The sequence below is a fragment of the Lissotriton vulgaris genome, chromosome 5, assembly GCF_964263255.1.
Source record: "Lissotriton vulgaris chromosome 5, aLisVul1.2, whole genome shotgun sequence".
Classification (NCBI taxonomy): domain Eukaryota; kingdom Metazoa; phylum Chordata; class Amphibia; order Caudata; family Salamandridae; genus Lissotriton; species Lissotriton vulgaris.
The window spans coordinates 1180929144-1180952533 of NC_141693.1; the positions used below are offsets into that span (position 1 = coordinate 1180929144).

The following is a 23390-nucleotide window of genomic DNA, read 5'->3' on the forward strand; positions in this document are numbered from 1 at the left end:
CTATTTTACGTAGGCCACTACCTTACATTATTGCTCCAATAAAAATATTTTTTTTTAACGTGGCAAGAGGTTTATATTTAGTTAAAGATACAAAGGAAAACATTATAAAATTCCTTCTTTACCGATTTTTCTCTAGAAGCAAAGAAGAAAAGAAGTAACAAATAATCCAATATGGATGTCAAAGGGCAAAATCATACATTAATAGTTTAGAGAACAGCAGATTTAGAGTATTTGGAATAGATTATCTTCACTCTGTGTATTTTATAGACTGTAAACATTCCTCAAAGTTAGTGTGAGAAGCTGGCTTGGTATATTGTATTGTATTGTATTGTAATTCTTCACTCACCCTCAACCCCTCACCCTCACTCACCCTCAACGCCTCACCCTCAACCCCTAACCCTCACCCACCTTCACTCACCCTCACCCTCACTCACCCTCACCCTCACTCACCCTCACTCACACTCACCCTCACTCACCCTCACCCACCCTCAACCCCTCATCCTCACTCACCCTCAACCCCTCACCCTCACTCACCCTCAACCCCTCACCCTCACTCACCCCCACTCACCCTCAACCCCTCACCCTCAACCCCTCACCCTCACTCACCCTCACCCTCACTCACCCTCAACCCCTCACCCACCCTCAACCCCTCACCCTCAATCCCTAACCCTCACTCACCCACACTCACCCACACTCACCCTCACTCACACTCACCCACCCTCACTCACCCTCACCCTCACTCACCTTCACCCTCACTCACCCTCAACCCCTCACCCTCACTCACCCCCACTCACCCTCAACCCCTCACCCTCCCTCACCCTCACTCACCCTCAACCCCTCACCCTCACTCACCCTCAACCCCTCACCCTCACTCACCCTCAACCCCTCACCCTCAATCCCTCACCCACACTCACCCACACTCACCCCCACTCACCCTCACTCACACTCACACTCACCCACCCTCACTCACCCTCACTCACCCTCACTCACCCTCACTCACCCTCACCCTCACTCACCCTCACTCACCCTCACCCTCACTCACCCTCAACCCCTCACCCTCACTCACCCTCAACCCCTCACCCACCCTCAACCCCTCACCCTCACTCACCCTCAACCCCTCACCCTCAACCCCTCACTCACCCTCACTCACCCTCACCCTCAACCCCTCAGCCTCACCCTCACTCACCCTCAACCCCTCACCCTCACTCACCCTCACTCACCCTCAACCTCATGCTTAAGATTTACAAAAAAACCCATAAACAATTCTAAAAGCACTAACTCTAATGCTGCGAGACCTATTGCATTTCTAATGCTTGTTGTTTATAGGGATAACTCTTATCACTAGTATTTGCAGTAGATCTTTGTACCATCTACCGTTCCTATGTGACCCTTGAGTATATCCCTTCCCTATGTATACAGAGATAACTCTAATCACTAGTATATGCAGTAGACCGGTGTGCTCTCTTCCATTTCTATGTGACTCTTAGAGTATATCCATGTGTATCCCTTCCCTATGTATATAGAGATAACTCTAATCACTAGTATATGCAGTAGACCGGTGTGCTCTCTTCCATTTCTATTTGTGGAGAAGTGTGGCTCAGGGGTTAGAGGCGGCAGACCCGGAAGCTGAGATCGGTCCTGGACCAGGGTTCAATTCCCCGCCTTGGCGGGTCTTGGGCTAAAAATTCCACGGACTCGATAATTCTCGCTCCGGTGCCTTCTCGACTCACGGGTACACACTCTGCGACTCTGGGCAATAGCTTGCTTAATCTCCACAACGGTCCCTTGCGGCGGGATGCCTGACTTTCACCTTGTGGATACCCTGCTATCTCACAGGGGAATACCAGGACGGGCTCCCTAAGCAAGCGCCGGGAAACCCACTGCGGGTAGCTGTGCGCTATATAAGCTCAAATACATTTCTATGTGACTCTTAGAGTATATCCATGTGTATCCCTTCCCTATGTATATAGAGATAACTCTAATCACGAGTATATGCAGTAGACCGTTGTGCTCTCTTCCATTTCTATGTGACTCTTAGAGTATTTCCATGTGTATCCCCTCCCTATGTATATAGAGATAACTCTAATCACTAGAATATGCAGTAGACAGCTGTGCTCTCTTCCATTTCTAAGTGACTCCTAGAGTATATCGATGTCTATCCCTTCCCTATGTATATAGAGTAATCACTAGTATATGCAGTAGACCTTTATACCATCTTAGAGTATATCAACGTGTATCGCCTCCTTGTGTGACTTTACATCTTGTACATTTGCAATTTTTTTCCGTGTGTATCCTTTTTGTAACGCATGTAATCCTAAGTCCTTATGTTTCTCAACTGGTGCTAATGTAAAGCGCTCTGACACCTTCGGGTTAAGTTCGCGCTATAGAAAATCGCATAAATAAATAAATAAATAGCCCCAGGCCTGACCCTCCACACTATTCACGCCTATTGACGTACACCCCACACTATTCACGCCTATTGACGTACAAATAGCAAATGTGACTAAGATCAAAGTGATAGAATAGTATGAAATTGGGCCGTGTTTTACGGTGTCACGGCCAAAATAAAACAAATGATGCAAATGAAGATATGTCTTGAAATAGAAGGAAGCTAGGCGAATAACGGCCTTCAATTAATGGCGTTTATTTCCTGCGACTTTTTGGACAGCTCCCATAAGTGTATGCGTTTTGGTTTGCATGAGTGCTATTTTTATACTGCTTAGGGTGGTTTAACTAATCAACAGTAAAGCATGTTGTTATTAGTAGTACATAAAATGAAAGTTAATGTACGTAACGCACACTACAAAACTCAGTTGAATGCCCCCTTCTGTCTTGAATTGGTAACACACGCAAAATTACTTCCGGGTCAGTAAAGTTATTTAAGCTCTGCGGCTCGTTTCCTGGTCCCACTTATATACCTGGATAGCAAATTTCAATTCATGATCTGGTTCTGTACCACAACGCGACCCATTTTTTTGTACGTGACCGTCTCAGCCAACTAATCGCTGTACGGGAAGGCGCCGTGAAATACAGTTCCTTGCGTGCTTGAACGCGACCCCAATAACCGCCCCACTGTAATTTACTTCGACCATCCCAAGTTATTTTCCGCTTCGTAGATGGTACTTTCCTGTACTGTTTACCCCTTCTTGTCATCCCACCTTCTTTAACTGGAAAAGAGCCAACCTGGGTGAATATCCGATAGTTGAATCCCAATTGGGATTAATAAAAAGTCGGAACAATAAAATCATTATACAAAGAATCGTTCCTCGAAAATCTGCAAGGCAGTCTAGTGAAAGGTCGTGGTGTCAGACCATGTAAAAAGCTGTTACTTATAAGAATGTAAATCTTAGGACATTTACATTGGTAATCAACACATTGTAAAATGCAGAACATCTACACTAAAAGATGGCTGCCACGCTTTACGATGGTTACAGCGAAATGTTTCCCAGCAGGCAAAGGTGAAAACGGCAAAGGAGGGGCTGAAGGAAAAATGTACGATGGAATGAGAGTGCTGGACGACGAAAGTGGTAAGAAGAGGTACGGGGGAAGGGGAGGTGCGCTAGAGTTGGGAAAAGTTTAATGCCATGTCAAAGCGGGCAAGCGCATTGCACGTTAGCCGGTGAAGTTGCCTCTGCCCACCGTGAATCGTGGTTTGAGGCGAACGGGGCTGGTGCAAGGATACTTCACCGCCCCATTATTAAAGCTACAAAATAAAAGGGACATAATAGGTGAAAGCATAAAGGAGGAACGCACTAGGGTTGTCGGGGGAGGGGGTGTTCACTTTCTAAACATACACACAAGGAAACGCACAGCGACCGGAGTTATAGCGAAGAACGAAAAAAGTAAAATCCAATCCCAAAAATATAAGCAGCAGTGATATAGATGCAAAATGTAATTTGTTTATCACAACTATTTTTTAACACGTATGGAAATGTATGATAGACCTGAACAGTGATCAACTTAGTGACTACTTTTTATTACTTGTATGTTTTCGATTTAAATGTTTGTGTGCAGCCGTGATCCCCTTGACGCAGAAACATTTCTGTTTTCCAAACTTGCTGATTCACATCACAACTATCAGAATGTTCTTTATATAGTTGATTTTCAACTCCAGCACTTCAGCTCTCTTGCGCATTTTAATACTACATTATACTGAGTGGCTTTTATGGGATTTTCCCTAAGTTTGACAGTAGTGGACGGGTTGCGTTCTTTTGCATCAGTGTCGCTTTGTGTAATTGACACTGACGTCGAGCTCCCATACTCGTGAAAACCAAAGTCTGTGGAAATGTGTCCTCCTTTCTTGGCCTTTGTCTTTGACTCTTTCTCTTCCTTCCTTTCTAAATTCTTTATTTCCTCTTTCTGTTTCTCCTTTCCCCTTCCTTCCCTTTCTCTCTTCCCTTCCTCTTTAACACCCTCTTTACTCCTCCCCCTTCCCTCTCCTCCCTCTTTCCTCCTCTTTTACCCTTCTTATACTAGTGGGATGAAAAAGTGGATTGGATCTCTAAAAAGAGGTGGTGCCGGGCGTCTCTTAGACTTTTTTTTTGTGGTTTCAATAGCGTGTCATTCACCCAACTGGTATTTTTGGTACCCCTCTGAGCATTTTGTTACTGCACCAGATGTATAGCACAATAACTGACATAAATCTAAAACCTGCCAGGACTATTGTCTTTGTCAGTGGCTGTAGCGGTCTACAATAAATTAGAAACAATTATTTTCTTGCAAATAATATCGAAAATGTTTCAATTCTGAAATTGAAACTGAGTGAAACATTACCTAGGCCTGTTGAAGGGGCTGTGCTCTTCAGAGAGTCTCAATCACTGACATGTTTTTGTTTAAACTGTATTTGTTGATTTTTTTTCAAGCATTGGCACTGCAACATTTCCAAATGTACATTGTCAGCCCAGATGTTGGTGGTGGTACACATTGTGGGAGCTTGTCATCGATTCATTTATACATCTCTGCTTGTCCGTTCAGAGCTTTATAATCATAGCTTGTAAACAAGTTGTCATAACCTTGATAAGTATTGCACCTTCGTGCTTCTAGATAGTTCTCATTTGCTATTCGTCCTTCTTTCCTTCCACCTCCCTTAGACTCTAGTACAACGCCTAATACTACGAGTGTTGCTAATAAGGGGACATAGACGATGTGCTGATGAAGCAGGGTAATTCACACACGGGCCCTTATACCCTTCCTGCCTTGGCCACATAGCGGTCTAAACCCTCGGCTCCTCCCCAGTTTCTTTATTCAGGAAGGCTGTCAATACTTCCAACTAGAGTTTAGCAATAGTCTTTTTGCGGAATCCCCTTTGCCCCTTCTCAGAGCTGCCCCTACCACAACAGCCCGGTTTTCCATGTCCTCAGTCGACTTCCAATGTAATGCTATATCCCTCCAGGCTACAGCATGGGCCAAGATTGTATTTCTCACATTCTTTTGCTTTTACTGGCCGGTGCACACATAAGCCATCAGACATATTTCCATTTGGAATACATTTTATCTGTTGAGTGTGCACTCTACCTCCTCTACCACTTAGAAACCCAAATCTCTCTATCATTGGGCAGGTTCACACGAGAGGCACAAAATCTCCATCTAACTGCACAGCGGGACATCGTATCCGCTTGTTTAATTATATTCAATCTGAGGGGGGAGGTATGCTATGAGTAAATAATTAAACTGCGTATACTTGTATCTGGTGTTCCGATGGACCTTGTGTACTTGTTCTAAAGTTTGTCACCAGTTTTTTTACCTGGAATTCCCTTTTGAGCTGTCGCTCCCATCTTTCGCGGAGCATTGTCAGTTCAAGGAGAGCCACAAACACAGCCATTTTGTAAAGCAAATATATGAATCTACTTCACACTCCGAAAGTGAGCAGTGTCTGTAATAAATCATCCGTCTGTGGTTCAGAAGGGGGACATCCGCACATCTGAGATATTGTTCTCCTTGGCATAAGTCAGAATTGCGTTTGGGGTAAGCCATCCTCCTCCATAATAGTCTCCATATTGTGGAGGCCCCCCCCCCCAAAAACGGTCTCCCATAGCATTAATCCCCGCCCACTCCCTCATTCTTTGTTTGGTGAAGAAACCCCTTTAAAGATTGGAAGGCTTTTCAATGGAAGTGAAGGTGCATAAAGCTTTATCAAGCTTATGCTGCCAAGTTTTTAGGTCTCGCCTAGGCAGCGCGCATGCGTTGCTCTAGGAGATGACCTTTAGAAATTGGTCTGCTCTTTTTCAAGTACTCGAGCTTGTGCTGGCATCCACATTGCGGGAGCGAGCAGTGGCACGTACGCTAATTGAAAACAGTTGGCCCGTGTGCTGCTGCTCGCTCCCGCAATGTGGATGTGTGGGGAGGAGGAGGAACAGGAGAACCCAAATGCCGTGGCAAGGACCCGGACTTCCTGGTTGCCGTCACAGACGAACCCGGAAGCATGCCACAGCGCTCTAGCCTTCGGCTGGCCGAAGGGGGAGGAGTCGCGTCATCGGGCGGAAGTGGATGGAGTGAAGGCGGGGATAAGAGGCATAGGAGGAGAACGGACGGTGTGCGGTGACAGCGAGGAGAAAGCAGAGCACCCGGAGAAGGAGGACCAAAGAGTGGAGAGCGTGAGGAGATCGGAGGAGGAGGAAGACCGAAGAGTGGAGAGCGTGAGGAGATCGGAGGAGTAGGAGGACCAAAGAGTGGAGAGCGTGAGGAGATCGGAGGAGGAGGAAGACCGAAGAGTGGAGAGCGTGAGGAGATCGGAGGAGGTGGAAGACCGAAGAGTGGAGAGCGTGAGGAGATCAGAGGAGGAGGAAGACTGGAGAGCGTGAGGAGAGCGGAGGTGGACCGAAGAGCAGAGTGCAGAGAGAACAACGTGGAGAGGCGGCGAGGCGTCCGGTGTACTGCTTCCATACCCGTTGGGCTGAAGGAGGGAGAAGACGCCCCGGGTCCCTACGCTGCGGTCCGAGAGGCGGGCCGTAGCCGGAGGCAAGTACCGTTGCAAGGGGCATTCTTGTGGGGCTTGTGGGGAGGGGGTAGGTAGAGAACCAGAGGGAGGAGGGAGGTCGGGCACACACACACACAGGAAGGTGAAACCCACTAAAAAGCCCTGCACCCCTGAGATCCCCTTTTTATTTCGTTTTCCCACACAACTTGTTGACGGTATTACAAACAGTCCAGGACAGTTTATAACCCCGGTTTTCTTTTCCCTTCCGAGGCCCAGAGACCCCGGGGACTCCAGAAGAAGCCAGACGGAGTATCAAGAAGCCTGTATTCCCGAAAACACAGATTCAATCATAGACTGTAACATAATAAACATCCCTAAGTGTACATTAGCGTGGTCTTGTTACATCCCCTTCGTGCCCCTGACAGGATGCAAGCACAAGTGCTTGAAAAGAGCTGTTAGCATCTTGTGATGAGGGCTCTCAACTCCTCCCCTAGCTCTGGGATCGCTGCAAGGCACAGAGGGCTTGAACGTGTGACTAGGGCTGTCGACTCCTCCTCTCCCACTGGGATTGCTGCAATGCCCTTAGGGCTTGATCGTTGATGACGGCTCTCGACTCCTCCCCTAGCTCCGGGATCGATTCAAGTTTCTTAGAGCTTGTTATTTAATTGTTTGTCTTCCCCGGCCCGGTGCATACGCCCCCTGTGCTGCGTGCGGAGCTCAGCGTTTCAAGAAAACCAGCGCTGGCGTTAATGCAGGGCAGTGGATTATGGGCTCATTGCCTTGATGTGGAGTTGCACACATTGTGTAAGACAGGACCCAGTTTAACTCCTGATGCTGTAATCTAGGACTGCGATTGAAGCTATTTCCGGTGCCTGGAATTTCCGGTGCACCTTGCTGGTGTGCAGCTTTAAATAATTCCTGAGACATTTCCATTTTTGTCTGACCTGTTGCCAAGTGGTGTGAAAGATTTAAACAAGGCCTGCCTGTGAGCCAGGGTGCTGTAGTTGGAAAGGAGGGGTGCATTTACCATGCTGCTTCCTGCTAGTATCCGGCCCAGTTTGATTCTCTGATGGACCTCAGCATCAGGAGGCCGTACCAGAAACATACAGTGTGCTAAATTAGGAAATATACTGAATTCGAAAATATACCAGCCTCCATGAACAAAACATATTAAGAATATGCTTTTTAGGTTTCTCCTGGCCGTAGCACTGCGCAGCAGTGCTCGCGCAGGCGAAATCTTTTGATGTACAGTGTGGGGCTTTGTCCCGCCTCTCTCTTCCATTGGCTAGCTCCATAAATGGAGGCTAGCCATTGGAAGAGATTGGTTGTCAATGACTTTCTCCCCGTCAAGACGCGATTCGGGGGCGCCCTCTCCTCTTCCCATTGGCTGGAATTTTACCTTCCAGCCAATGGGAAGGGGAGAGCACGAAAAACACGACAACACTCCCCCGAATCCCAAAATGATCTTGTTTTTTCTTTCGAAGGCTCTTTCCGTGTGTTTGTTTTTGGATCCCTTCAAAGAAGTTTCCCTTTCGTTTTGTCAATTGTGTGGTGAAGTCCTGGCAGTGCTCGAGTGATTATGGGCAGTTGTGTTATTTTCGTTATTCGTATGTCTTATTGTAAGCGTTTTATCTTGTCTGCAAGATGTGAGGAAAGTCTCGTGAATGCGCAGTCGATTGCGTTTCTCCGTTAAGAAATGACGGCTTTTTTTGTTCGTGTTTACCTCTGTGACGTCGTTGGTCAATGGCCAATGATTAAAGACTTTTTTTTTTGGTAAGCCGAAGTCGTGTGTGTTTTTTCTTTAGTGCGTTGTGATTGGTGTAGTATGCGATCCTGCCCCCTGTGTGGTGTCATTTGAAACTCCTCGTCGATGGAAGGCCCGCCCGGTTTTTAATGCGAAGGCGTCAATGTTGTTGCTTGTACTAAATTGAAAGAAGCCTCTAAGGAGCTCTCGGGCGAGGCCACCTCTATGTGGGGATGTAACGAAAAGGGCGTTTTCATAAGAAATTTTGATACTCACGTGAAGTATGTCCAGGCTCGCTTTCCGTCCTCCTCGAGCAGAGAGAGGATGAGAGAGAGAGAGGGGAATGCCAACCCCCGGCTGCACTTGCACGCTTCTCCCAGAGGCAGCGCCTGCGCCTTCTCTTTGCAGGCATCACAGGTCCGCTGCGTCCCAAGAAGAATTTCCACCGATGTCTCTTTACTGTTCATGCAGACATCGCCCAGTCTGTATCTGCACACATTCCAGCCCCGGGGGCATTGGCACACATCTCTTCAATTCTCTCGTTATGCCCATAACCCCCTTCCCCTCACCCCCGCTTAACATTTTGCGCGTAAATTGCATCTGCACGAGCGCTGTCCCCCAAGGTTGCATAGACGCAGGCCTCCCGCAGTGTGCACATTCATAGATCACAGGACTCGATCCTGTTGCACAAAAGCCCAGATCTCACCCAAGCTGCACGAGCACGCGTATCTCTCCCGTGTGTGGGAGCGGAGGGGGGCTGCACATGACATACCACCTCTCCTCCCCCTCCCCTCCGCTCCGGAGCTGTCAGGAAGCAGATGTCTTTGAGAGCTGGCCCTCTCTCCCCTCCCTCCCATCAGTTTGCCGCAGGAGGTGTCGTTCTCCATGGCAACCTCTTCCTTCCACCCCTGTGAAAGCATTAAAAGCCTCTCCTCTGCCTCCCCAGCAACAGCAGCCGTGGTCCCGAGGAGACAGTTCACCTCCTGGCACCCACAGGTAGCTGACCGTGCAGCGCCTTCAAAGACTGTTTTTAATCAGAGGCCTCCCTCGGATCTACTCCTCCAGCTCGCGGCCTGGGCGGAGGGCCTCCCCTGCACTGCATCCGGGCTCAGCGCACCATCAAGGGCAAGAGTGGTGGAAATATCAACCCAGGGACACGGAAAGCGAGCCACGAGACAGATAGAACCTAGACAGAAAACACAGTCCCAAACCAGCAGCAACCCCACCCTAATTTCGGAAATGTAATACTAATTATTTGTTTTTTTTGTTTAGCGCTTTATTACTGCATGCCTGCTAATGCCAGATGCTGCTATAATTGACGATGGAAGACTGAGTCAATCAATTGGTAGATTTGTAGAGTGCTACTTGTCACCCGTGAGGGTATCCAGGCGCTGGCAGGGTCCAGTTGGTTAGCCGAATGGCCAGGTCTTTAGGGACTTTCGGAACTCTGGAAGAGATGGGATGTCTGCAGATGAAAGGGTAGCTCATTTTGTCTTCGCTGCTAGGTAGGAGAAGCAGCAACCTCTGCATCTGCTACATCGGATGCAGGGTGAGGATCAGAGAAAGGGACATGGAGTGGAGGAACTCTGGTGGGCTGATGTAAGTTCAGGTGGTGGTTGGATTCAACAGTGCCTGGATTTAAACTTGTGGCTTGCAGATTATCACATAGGTCAGCAACAGCCGTTTAACTCACTGAACCACCCCATTCCGAACCACAAATGTCCCGGAGAACAGAGGTAAGCATTGCAGGAAAAACACGTAGTATGGCAGCCAAAGCCTTACTCGAATAGAAGCTGCTACAGAACACATCTAACCCATGGGCTCTGGGTGGGTGTGTGTGGCTCTGGGTGGGTGTGTGTGGCTCTGGGTGTGTGTGTGTGGCTCTGGGTGGGTGTGTGTGTGGCTCTGGGTGTGACTCTGTGTGTGTGACTCTGTGTGTTTGTGTGTGGCGCTCTGGGTGTGTGTGTGGCGCTCTGGGTGTGTGTGTGGCGCTCTGGGTGTGTGTGTGGCGCTCTGGGTGTGTGTGTGGCTCTGGGTGTGTGTGTGTGTGTGTGGCTGGCTCTGGGTGTGTGTGTGTGTGGCTGGCTCTGGGTGTGTGTGTGTGGTAGTAATTGCTGTCTGCTGAGCTCGTCCGTAGGGTACAATAGGTCTCACATTTGCGAGAGATTAAGCTAATGGCAATGTAAATGACAATGCCATTTATTTATCTGTTTTCAAAACCAACACATAAATACAAATTTTGTCATTTACAATGCCAATAGCTCTAACTTTTCCAAAGGCGAAACCATTGCATTGTAAATGCTTGTTTGTGTATTTCTTTCAGAATCTTCCTATAGTGCATGTCAGACCTTAGTGCCTGATCACCAAAGATCTCAAACAGCTTAGCAGCCAAAACAAGAATTCTTGGAAGTAGATCTAAGTGTATTAAGGGGTTTGCCCTAGCAAAGACTGTGGTTGTTTGACTGTATTCTGTGATGACAGTGTTTACAAACTCTATTTGAGTCTTTTTATGAATGGGATTTCGAGGGGGGGAATAGTAATATTCCGAATTGTATAGAATTGACTCCTCTTTGTAAGTGCACTTGATGGGCGTGTGGAGTTTATGCCTAGGTGCACTTTTAGACTTCCTGCTTGGTTTTCCTGTGTTGGTTTGTGCTATATTTTTAGGATGTCCACATTAGATTAATTTGTGTATTAGTGAGTTTAAATAGTTGAGCACCCTAGAGCAATCTCTCTCTTCCCAGAAGAGGGGAATATCCAAGGTACGAGCACGACATGGTAACAGTTTACAGAAAGGGATTTTGCTGTGAAGTCTTCTTGCATTAGCCCTTAGCCTGGCACCTCTAGTGAAAGTGCCTTTTTTAGCTGTGGAACTAAATCGCAAAAGTACTTCTTGCTTAATGTTGGGTGAGTGCGGGTACCTTACTGAAAGAATAAAGGATGTATGGAGAAACCAACATATGTTCCCACACTCGTTTGTCAACCGAGACACTGGCCTGGTCTGTCTTGGGAAAACCCCTTAAGGGTAGTGGCTCGCACTAGCCATGCTGGTGCAAGGAGGGGGTCACCCAAGGGTAAGTGATGGCTTTTCATCCTTTTAAAATAGGCTTATCTATTCATCCTCTATTCTTTCTACTTAACTATCGTTCAGCAAGGAGCACTTTTGTTACTTAGTTACTGTTTGAAGGATGTTGTTCATCTTTACTTTATTTCCCTCCACGCTACTGTTGTGTGGCCAAGGATGGCTTTGAGTTTGGGAGGCCGTGAGGAGTGCTTTGTCTCACTAAGTTTTAGAGGACAGTGGTGTCTGAACAACACAACGGAATGTGTTACATTGAATGCATGTGCTTGACCTACGGTGGAAGAAAGTAGATCATGTAACCATTTTGATTTCATAATCAAACTCCAGGGCTTTCCAAGGGTAATGCCTCTGGAATAGCATTCTTTCCATTTTTTTTTTTAGATGTAATATGTTATTGGACCTTTCTACATGTGGAATTCTATAGAGCTGGCATTTGAAGATATGTAGAGAGATGGAAATTATTTGCGCCGGCCAGCATCTGGACACTTACTGGATTGTTCACTGTTGTTTACAGCTCAACAAGCACTTTTCTCCATAAAAATCATGTTAAGCCGGCAGCCATGTTAGTAAGACCCTTGGATAGTCGATGTCAGTGCTTACCTATAAAGTAATTATTGGAAGACCCCTTTTCGATCGCAAGTGTGTGCCACATTCTGCATATAAATACTTTTTTGGGTGACAAGCTTTGCAAACAGGTTTTCCATATTGTTTTAGTTCGTGGACACATAGCCACGTCAATTTAACTTAAATCCTCTTCATGGCAGTGGGTTTTAAAATCATGTTTGTGAGTGTCCAGGCTTTATTTATTTTTTTAGGTCAAGCCTAGCGCAGCGGTACATTACAAAGCATGTTTCTGTCAATTACACACAGGGATCACGTCCTTAAACATCATAGGGCGTAAAATTGTGTGGCTGGATTATTAACAGGATAATGTGCTGTATGGCTAAACACTTATAAGGTCCAGAAGGCAAGACCTTTTGGCTATGCCAATGCTTGTTTTAAAAGCTGCTCTCCAGCAATGAGACGGTATAGTGAACGGTGTGGAATGACCTACATGTTTCAGCTTCACTCCAAGAAGCATTGCAGTGATACCCACCATCTTTGGGGGGAGTCCCCAGCATCCCCCAGTTCTTTCCTGTTTAGGCCCACAGGCACTTGTGTCCGCCAGTGCAGTTGGGTGGACAAGAATATGTCTTGAAGTCTTGGGCTCCCAAGCCCTCCAACGCTGTCGGGCGCTGCAATACTTCTAGGGAAACCTGATGCCGACCTCCATATAATATCAGCTGTTGGAGCAAAGTGTTTAGTTCCCTAAGCCACATCCTGGGAACTCAAATTGGTAAGTTTGCAAAGTAATAAAGAACTCTCGGTAATATCACAATTTGCGATAAAGTAACCTGTTCCATGATTGGTAGTTTCAGTAATATCAAAATTGGCCATTCCCATTCAGAGCCTTCCGCACAGCTCTCAAATTACATTCCCAGATGTCTGTTGCATTATGGTAGATGTTAACTCTCAGCTACCGAAGTACTCAATACTCAGTACTTTGCCAGAGTTTCCTGCATCACCCTAAACAGTCACCTGATGTTATGGGATGTGTTGTGCTGAGGCATGAAGTTGCCTTGATCCAGATGAATTTATGTTGTCTAATGTGGTTGTATGCAGTTGGCCAGTACTTTACTCAGGGTTATAGTCTAAGTTAAGCATGGACATAGGCAGTTTAAGACAGTGCTTCTCCCTGGGGCTTAGGGATGGACATTAGAAGTGCCCCTGGTAGTGTATGGCAGCTAAGGGGGGCCAAATGGTCCACTTATGTTTGGTAAATCCCGCTGACGAGCCATCTGTCCCAGGCGCCTTGCTGCATGCTAGTTCTTTACTCGTCTCTTTAATTTCAGGTACTGAGATCTGTCCATCCAGTCACTCAAGTTATGTTTACTTAAAGTTAGACCCTGTTTTTCTCTCCACATCTCATCCATCTACATACATTGCATCTCCTCTGTTTCCCTTTCCTCTTTTCACTCTCTCATGAATGTACTACCTCGCATCTCCTTCACTTTCAGTCCCTAAGCACACAACACACTCACCTGAAGCACTGTATTTTTTTAATTTTCGTCCCTACAACCTCCTTCACACACACTTGTACGGAATTTCAACTGTAACATGGGACCATTGGTCTGAGCTCTTTGCATAGAGGCCAAGGATGTATGAGGATATATTCTGAACACCTTTTGACCCACTAACAACACTGTGAGAAACTCACTGGTTTCAGCTTCAATTCCCGAGCTCTCAAACGTGGCCCATTATAAGCACCTGCAGGCAGCTTAGTTCAAAGTATGCACTGTATAACAGCAGTATGCTACACAACAGAAAATACGGAAATATAACATCATGGAAATATTTTACTTAATCTTGTATTCCCTGAGAGGGTTAAACATGTGAAATATAAATAGTCTGTCACGAAACCTAGTACCAGCCACTTCTGTGCCGCTGGCCCCCGTTCCTACAAGTATAGCAACTGCTCCGAATGATATTTCTATTTTTGAAAATCAGGTTAAGAGTCCATCTAAAGATGTCCTTCACCTACCTCCAGAAGCTTGCCCCTATGTTGTGATTTTAGCTGGTCTTCCTCCCCTGAAGAAAGACCAATGAGAATCCTGGGAACAACTCACCACAATACCGCCCCAACCCTTATACACTCACTACCCTTAGTTTTTTTCTACAAACCTCGTTTGGGCCCACGTAATCCTTCTATCCCGACATACACCACACGTAATCGGCTCACCGCTCTGTCCAGTCTGGAGAGTCAGGACTGACTATCGAGTCAATCACCGATTATTACACCAGAGTTAGTGGAACCTTTAATAGTATGTCCGATTGTTACAGAACCCAGAGGCCCAGATCCTAACTTAAATGTGCTAAGTTGGAACATCGCAGGATGAAGATCCAAACTGAATTCTACGTAGTGGGTTGATCTGGTTAGCAATTACGATATTCTTATGTTCCAGGAGACATGGCGCACAAATGAATTGTTTCTTGAAGAATTTGTGTGTTATAATAGCATTGTGCCCAGCCCCAAAATAGGTCGTCAGTGGGGGGGATTATCAACATGGATAAAGATTTCAGCTGGGGGCAGTATAAAACCCGTGGCGACAAACAATGGGAACTTCCAAGCCACGATCTACATGCAGGGGGCCTTGATATGCTTAATTAATTTTAATAATAATGATTTTACATCACTACCAAATAGAAATTTTATTAATTTGTTTGAATTTATTGATGAACTAGAAGACGAGCAGAGGTATGGTAATTTAGACGGAATCTGCCTAGACGGAGATTTTAACACACAATTGCATAGTGGCATTGACAACACTACCACTACCCCGGTTAGGGCCAACCCATGCAAAAGAGGGGAGGAACTTCGCAATCATTTATCCTCCCGTAATTTATTTAACGTAATAGAAAAGGCTGGTGCTAATTTAAATAAGGGTCCATTGCCTACCTACAAAGGACGTGGATGTTCATCTATTATAGATTGTTTTTATATTATCCTCATTGGTAAACTTTTTAGCAACGGCTGAGGTTTTATGTACTAGTCAAGGTGATCATAATCCAATTTAACAACTATTAGACTTTCCTCTAAATTTACCATCCAAAGGGAAATAGGGGCTAAACATTTGGTGGCATCCACTGACAAGCTCAGAGTGATCTGGAAGGGCATAGATAATAAAGCCCTTTTGGCACGCATGATAAAATTGCATCCCTTATTGGTAGATACGTGTTTATCAAGCAGCACCTCGGGTGGTGAGATTATTGAGGCCTTTAGTGGTTTGTGTATTGGTATCAAACACATAATCTCTAAACCTGTTACCAACTCAAGCAAGAATCCCGGATGGTTCGATGGCACATGCTCGCGGGCTAACAGAAAACTGAGTGAAGCATTAGCGGCTACACCCAGGGATATAACTCTAGTTATATCATTCAGAGCCTGCTTTAAGAAAGCAACTAAACTACGCTTAGAAGAGATATTGAAAGAACACTGGGACAACCTTGCTAGTGCTGCCTCACTTAAGGATGTAACTGGATTTTGGAAAGAAGTTAAAGGTATGAGGTCCATGGTCTCGAATAATACTACCATAAGTTGTAATATACCTAGTGAACTATGGGAGGAGCACTTTGCTAGAATCTATACAGCTCCCACAAAGACATCTAGTAGTCATACCTGATTCCCAGTCCTACAGGTTGCTATAACTGTATCTGAAGATAGGATGCCATACACCAAAGTCTAGGGAACAAAGCCCCAGGTTCGGATGGGCGATCAATCGACCTTATAAAACATGAACCGGATTTTTGGGCTCCCCTTTTATGTAATGTTTTTAATAACTTGACTAACACAGCTATCCCGAGCACTTGGTCGACCAATATCATTGTGCCCATTTTTTAAAAAGGGTGATAGATCCACCCTCAGCTGTTTCCGCCCAATTTCTCCTATAGATAACACTTTGAAGATCTTGGGCAGGTTTGTCTTTGAGATTAGGAACTGGGCTGAAGACAACCAAATTTTAAATTGTCAGCTGGGATTTAAAAGCAATGTTGGAACTGTGGAACAGTGTTTGAATCTGAATCTCATCTTGGGCAAATACACGATCACTCAAAAAGTTCCACTTTATTTGGGTTTTAACCTCCGCTTTTGATTTTGTTAATAGATCCCGTTTATGGGAGATCCTTTTAAATTATGGGTTGGACGATGCCTTGGTTTATTTTTTCGGTACAAAAGGGGGTGGTAATGGTCGGAGCATCTGAACCAATCAAACTCACACCCAGTCAAAAGATCTGGGTTTAATCCATCACCGTTCTTTAGCCCACTCTGCCACCCCAGTTCAGACATGGCTATATGCAAATCAGTCTGACCCTGTGCCTCATGGGAACAGTCCAGCCCGACTGCCAAGCCATGCCTTCCCTGGACCGGAAACAAGCTTCTGAGGACCGGTTTCTGGCATTCCAGCCGTCTTCAGCCCGGCTTGCTTGAATCCAGTGGCAAAGTGAGCAAGGTACTCACGTCTGAGCATACTCTGCCACACTTATGGCGGCCAAAAGCGTTCCAAAAGGGGGTTGTAATGGACGGGGCATCTGAACCAATCAAACACTCACACCCAGTCAAAAGATCTGGATTTAATCCATCACCGTTCTTTAGCCCACTCTGCCACCCCAGTTCAGACATGGCTATATGCAAATCAGTCTGACCCTGTGCCTCATGGGAACAGTCCAGCCCGAACTTTTGTACCGCTTTTGGCCGTCATAAGGTGGGAACTAAAGAGGCCTCAAACCTAGATGCCAAGCCCACGAACACAGCACTAGATGGGACAGAGACCCGAAAAAAAAACACACACCAGGCCCCGAAAGACCACCAGATCCCTGAAAGGGGACCGGAATCCAGAAAGGCCACGACGGAGGAACCCAGCTCCGGAGGCAGAGAAACAACAATCGGCACCCCACTCGAACGTGCATAGCACGCCAGGATGACACAGAAAACCCAGCACTGTCAGCACAAGGGACATGGCATGGGAGAAGAAGCCCCCGTGGACAAACAGCCGACAAGAACGGGCAAATGGAATGCACCACAGAAGAACAGCCAGCAGAGAAGCAATCCCGCAGGCACCAAATCGGAGACTGGTATACAGGCTTTACGGCAGGAATAGGAACTAGCAAAGCATGACTCCACAGCGAAAGCACAGAAGTGCTGAAGACCAGGACAAATGGGCAGGAGCAGAAACGCTAGCAGGCAAGGCCCAGCGAGGCAGCCGGTCGCCGGAGAAGACCGGAGAACAGACGACCGCAGACAACCAACCACCAGGCGAACCATGAGACCCAAAGGCAAACAACCCGAGGAGAGAACGATGTCCAGCCAAGAATATGAGCCAAAAGAAAACAACCCTAGAGAAGGAGGCAACAGCACAACCCCAACTTCCCAAGCAGAGAACAGCTGAAGAAAGTGGGGACCCTGGAGGCAATTGAACAGTGTGGCACCCCCAAAGGCAACTGAAGACGGGCAGCCAGAGTCTTCCAGCTGGCCACAACCAGAAAAAGCGACAGGACAGGAGAGGGGGATGTCGCAGACACCCGAACAAGAACAGCAGGTAACCATCCAGGAAGCCATCATGATGAGACAAATGTACGTGGACATCCGACACACATGCCCCACCGGTACAGCCTGAGGCGAAAAATGCTGACCCAAGAAGCAAGCCGTCAAAGCCCCACATGAGGAAGACCGGGCACAAAACCAGACACCAAGAAATAGACCGACAGGCCACCACCCACAGGCGAACCACCAGTTCTGAAGGCAAAAAGCCACAGGAAGAACGAGCAGCAGTCAACGGGTGGGTCAATGAAGGAAGAACCAGGTATGAAAGTGGCAACAGAGTCACCTCTCTGATCAGCAAACAGGGGAAGCCGTATCTACCAGAGAGACGTGCAACAGCCCAAACAAACACTGATGCACTGAACAGGGACCCTGCCTCGAGTGCAGTAGCCTACAGAGACACCCACCACCACAACCCCGTCAAGTTGAGACCCGCGGAAGCGCAGAAATGCCAGTGAAGGGCAGACATGAGACACTGCCCAGCGTCCACCACAGGAGCCCCGCAACCCGTGGACGCCAAAAGCTGCTACCAACATCCTGTTGCACCTCGACCAGGAAAAGAGATGCATCACCGTACCAGGCCATTGGAAATAGTGACGGCGTACAGGCACCTCAATGCAGAGGCGCAAACTGCACAAACAGGTAGCCATTGGGATTCCGGAGTTGAGAGCACACCACTGACCTCTTCCGCCGTATCGCCCCACTGCATCATGGTCTGTGCAGTTCAAGTATTGTCAGGAACGGTTCAAAGTTCAATTTTCAAAGTTTTTTCACCACAATCGGTGCAAGTAAGTACTTGTGTTAAGATCATCTCTAGACACGAGCCTAGCTCGTGTTTCGGGATTGTTTCCCTCATCAGTAGAGATAGTTTTGGGGTTGCAGAACAGGTCGCCAAACACCCGTCACGGGCCTCGTTGCCCCTCTGGCGCGCAGGTGCATCTCCAACTAGCTCGTCAGCTATTATGGCTACAGGGAGCCACCAAAAGGGATTCCGGAGTTGGGAGCACACCACTGACCTCTTCCTCCGTATCGCCCCACTGCATCATGGTCTGTGCAGTTCAAGTATTGTCAGGAACGGTTCAAAGTTCAATTTTCATAGTTTTTTCACCACAATCGGTGCAAGTAAGTACTTGTGTTTCTCGGGGACGCGTAGATGCCTGAACGCGACTCGCCGAACTGAAAGGGTTGCGGTGGCCTTACAGCATCAAATTACCTCGCAGAATGCCTGTCCTTTATGTCAAATGATCACCATTAAGAATTAGATTGAAACAACATATGAGTCAATGCTCTACGCGGACCACTATATCCTGAGACCCTCTATATAATAGGAGTATTTCTTCAGAATCCATAGTGTAATGGAAACAACTTGCTCATCTCGCTGGCTACACAGAATCTGATATTTAAGACACCAAGATGAAGTTTTGAGGGTCACCTAACACATCTGACTTGGCATTTTGGATGCAGTGCCACTTGAGTGACCCTACCATTCTACCTTTATAGAGATCCCGTTTTAATGATAGCTGATCTATCACCTTGCCAAGTTCTTTCTTGTTTGATCCCCTGCTATCTGCACAATTTGATGTACAAGGTCCTGATGAAGGTGGCTTGCCCACCGAAACGCGCGTAGACCCGCTACAAGGGCCAACAACTACACCTCGGTGCCCTTGAACCATATTAGCGCAGTCATCTTGCTAATTGGAATCCAGTTCCTTTTTTCATCTTTGTATGTGGTATGAATGCAGAATGTTTGTTAGCACGTGAGTGAGTTGCTTTGTATGATTGTTTTTCAGGGGAATTTCTACTAATTTGTTATGGATTTTAGAATTGTTTTGTGTCCTTTATGAATTTTTTCAAACACTTTATATACTACCTATGAACTGTATAAAAGAAGATTTGCTGATCAAGAATTAAATTTATATGTATCTATATTCACACAAATATAAAATAGAATAAGTAAATAAAAAAATATATATTTTTTGAATGAACTTTGTCTACACTTTTCCTCCTTCTGTCACTATTTGTGTTGATTTATTAGAGATGTACACACATTACTGAATGATACGGCCACTGTAGGAACACCCTTCTAGTTTCATGCTTTCTTTCTCCCCTCGGTTCCTGGGCCATAATTTACTTGTTTGAGGGGGTCCCATTGCTCATGTTTAAAGTACTTGTGTTTAGATCATCTCTAGACACGAGCCTAGCTCGTGTTTTGGGATTGTTTCCCTCATCAGTAGAGATAGTTTTGGGGTTGCAGAACAGATCGCCAAACACCCGTCACGGGCCTCGTTGCCCCTCTGGCGCGCAGGTGCATCTCCAACTAGCTCGTCAGCTATTATGGCTACAGGGAGCCATCAAAAGGGATTCCGGAGTTGGGAGCGCACCACTGACCTCTTCCGCCGTTGCACCAGGAATGACTGCCCAGGAACATGCACAATCATCACGTCGACCAGCCAGGGCGATTCACGGCAGGAAATGAAAAGGACCGAGCAACAAAGCGGAACACCGGAGCCCGCACCCCTAGAGGACTGGGAGCACGACACCAAAAACGGGGAGGGAGGACAGCAGGCCACTAGGACCCCCAAGCAACGCCAGCGGGGACACAAGAGGATGGAGCCACCAGGCCAGCAACCACTGAAAAGTAGGCTTGTCACCAAACAGCAGAGGTGCAGTAGACTAAACACAGGACTTTCACGTCACAAGGTGAATCTGAATTCCAGTAGGCCTGAAACACATTAGGCAGGCAGGAAGAGACCCAGCAGAAGAGAGGACAAGACCAGAGGCCTGCATCCATGAGAAGGGACACACGGAACCAACAGAACCTGAAGGCCCCAACCGGCAACAACCCAGACCACAGACTGAGAGCGCAAGCCCAAAAGCGCCATGCGTCATGAACCAGACCATCCAAAAGACCAAACATGGAAAAGGGCTGCAGTAGGCCAATGTCGCACAGGCAAGACACCCAGCCCAATGCAGCAGAGGGCACTACAGCACACCAGAGGCACAATGAGATGCACGGCGAATCCAGAAGCCAAACAACAAAGAGGTAGAGGACGCCGTAGACATGCACAAGCTCCAAGCCAAAGCTACACACCGGACACAAAGGAGTGCCCGAGACCCAAGGAGAAGGAGGAGTGAAACGCAACCGCAAAGCTGGCACCAACCCGTGCACAGCAACCAGACACACACCCAGCCAGCCAGATGGAGGCACCGCACTCCGACAACCATAAAAGGAAAAACCAGGAGGAAAGCCCAAGCCTGCGGCACAGCAAGCAGGCAGCCGGAAAAGGAACCGGGCACGTAGCCCACTACAAAGACACCCACACACTCTGAAGCCCCAAAGGTATCAAGCCAGAAACAGAGCCCGCCAGACAACCAAGCTCATGGTAAGTAGCCTCCCAGCCAACAAGCCCATAGACGCGGCGGCAGAGCAAAGGCCAAGAAGGGAAAAAAACATACAGCAGAGGAAGAGGCATGAGAAGGAAAACCAACGCATAATCCTGCCCCACAGCAACATGCGGGCATGCAAGAAAACCGATCTTGCAGCCCCCCAGACTGACCCTCACAAATGGAGGCCAAAAGCGGCCTCAGCAGAGCCCATCAGGCAACTGCCCATGCGAGGAAAGCCAAAAGGCAAGCACCGCGTTCACCACCTGCCAACGCATGCAACATTCGGGAAGGCAGCTAGGTGTTAAGTGGTGTGCAGAAAAGTTACGTATACATGGGCCGGATAGAAAACACCACAGATCTCCGACCGGGCAATCCACAGCACATAGCCACGCCCACCCAGCCATGGGGAAGCACAGCAGGACTCTGGCTGGGTGGCCCAACTCCGAAAGTCCCACAGCAACCCCAGCTGGAACAAAGCCCCGCAGACCTCTCGGACGGGCAGCCCAGCTGGACACCGCCTACGTGGAACCCGCTGAACCGGGAGCAGGCACAGACACAACGTGGAATCCGGGGAGAAACGGAAAACCCAGGCCGCAGCACCCCCACAGAACACTCACAAGGAGAGAAGTGGAGCACTAAATTCGTAAGGGGAGAAACTCCCAACCCGCTAAATCCAGAATAGTATTTCATGAATCTCGAATTTGCAACAAGAAAAGAATAACCGCTGCAGGTCCTGTCAATGTGGAACGACAGTACCCTATCTCCCCCGCATCATGAAAACAATACCTTGATTACCGATCACAGTATCCTGCGTCGAATGTAGTACAGGTCTCCCTGTCTGGCAACTACTGCAGACACAGAGCGGGGTGGAACCTGAAAGCCCCCCGGGAAGGCTGACAATCAGGGGGAGTTAAATTAACTGTACATCAGTCCTCAGAGCCGCTCATTAACCACATGCGCGCTAGCGGAATTTTGCTCCTGCGCTGAGATTTTCAAAACCGCATGTTACGTGACGAGCTGGGCTCGTCATCAGCGTGCGAGCGGGCTACACCATGACGAGCCCAGCTCGTCATCAGCCTCGAAGGGGTTAATGATGTAAACTCAGACTGATGAGTAAGCGTGGAGAGTCACCTTAGAGCTTGTGACGTTTACAAGTAGTGGCAAAAAGAAACAGGAGTTCAAAGTAAGAACTTCAAGCAAAATACACCATGTTAATGAGGAGTACTGTCCCTGCTTCACAGACAGTTGAATCCATTAAATAGGAAGAGCCGAATCAGCCCGCAACGCCACGGCTAGCAGAAGCAGGCTCGGCCACAAGCAAGCAGGCCAGGAAGACGCCGTCTCTCCAGCAACCAGCCCACACCCCTAGCCAGCTGGAGGCAAACACTGCAGACTTCCGGTCCGGCCCAAAAAATGAACGTACGGGCGGGGGGAGAAGGCACAAACAACTGGAGGGCGTGCAGGGGGGAGAAGGCACGGACAATGGGAGGAGGGGGGAGAAGGCACTGACAACGGGACTTTGGGGATGAAGGCACCAAAGCATGTCGTGCCTGCAGTCGGAGAACCTCATTAACGAAAATAGTGCTCACAGTCTAAATAACACGTACCGTATAACAACCGAAGTAAAGGGGCCAGTCGCCATGGGAGGTGACAAATGAAGAGGAGGCGGTACTAAGGAAGGACTAACGCGCCTATTGACGAATCAAAAGCCACAGACAATGGACAGACAATGACACAAGCCAATGGCAAATATGGGCAGAGAGTAGGCGGGGCTTCTATTCCCTATTCCTCTACAGCAGAGGTCTTCAACCTGTGGGGTGCTACCCCCAGGGGGGCCATGGAGTCCTGAAAAGGGGGTCGCGAATTTTCAGGCATAACTCCTTCCTGGAATACAAAACATGTGCTCTTCCTTTTGGACTAAGACAACGGCGATCGTTAAAATGCTTCCGCTGAAGTAAATTGAGCCTCATGTGCTGTAAAACCAAGAGGCCTAGCAGACAGGTAAAACAATTCTTCAAACAAATCTTCACGCCAGGGTGCCTGCTTGCCTGAATGAAATGCAAATGTGCGCTGGGAGTTAATCTGCCAATGTAAAGGATGATTGGGAGCGGTTCTGGCTTTAATTGCT

At 47.6% G+C, this 23390-nt stretch overlaps 1 protein-coding gene across 7 annotated transcripts in view; it reads left to right on the top strand.

The window, feature by feature from the left end:
* Positions 1 to 2863: 2863 nt before the first annotated feature.
* Positions 2864 to 23390, top strand: part of PLEKHA1 (pleckstrin homology domain containing A1) — a 712942-nt gene continuing 692415 nt past the window's right edge. For 6 of the 7 annotated variants that reach the window (XM_086922967.1, XM_086922963.1, XM_086922965.1 and 3 more), the window contains exon 1: positions 2864 to 3527. The gene's annotated coding sequence lies outside the window, so the exon portion shown is untranslated. Of the gene's footprint in view, positions 3538 to 23390 lie in introns of all 7 variants that reach the window. The other variant, XM_086922964.1, reaches the window with a different exon arrangement.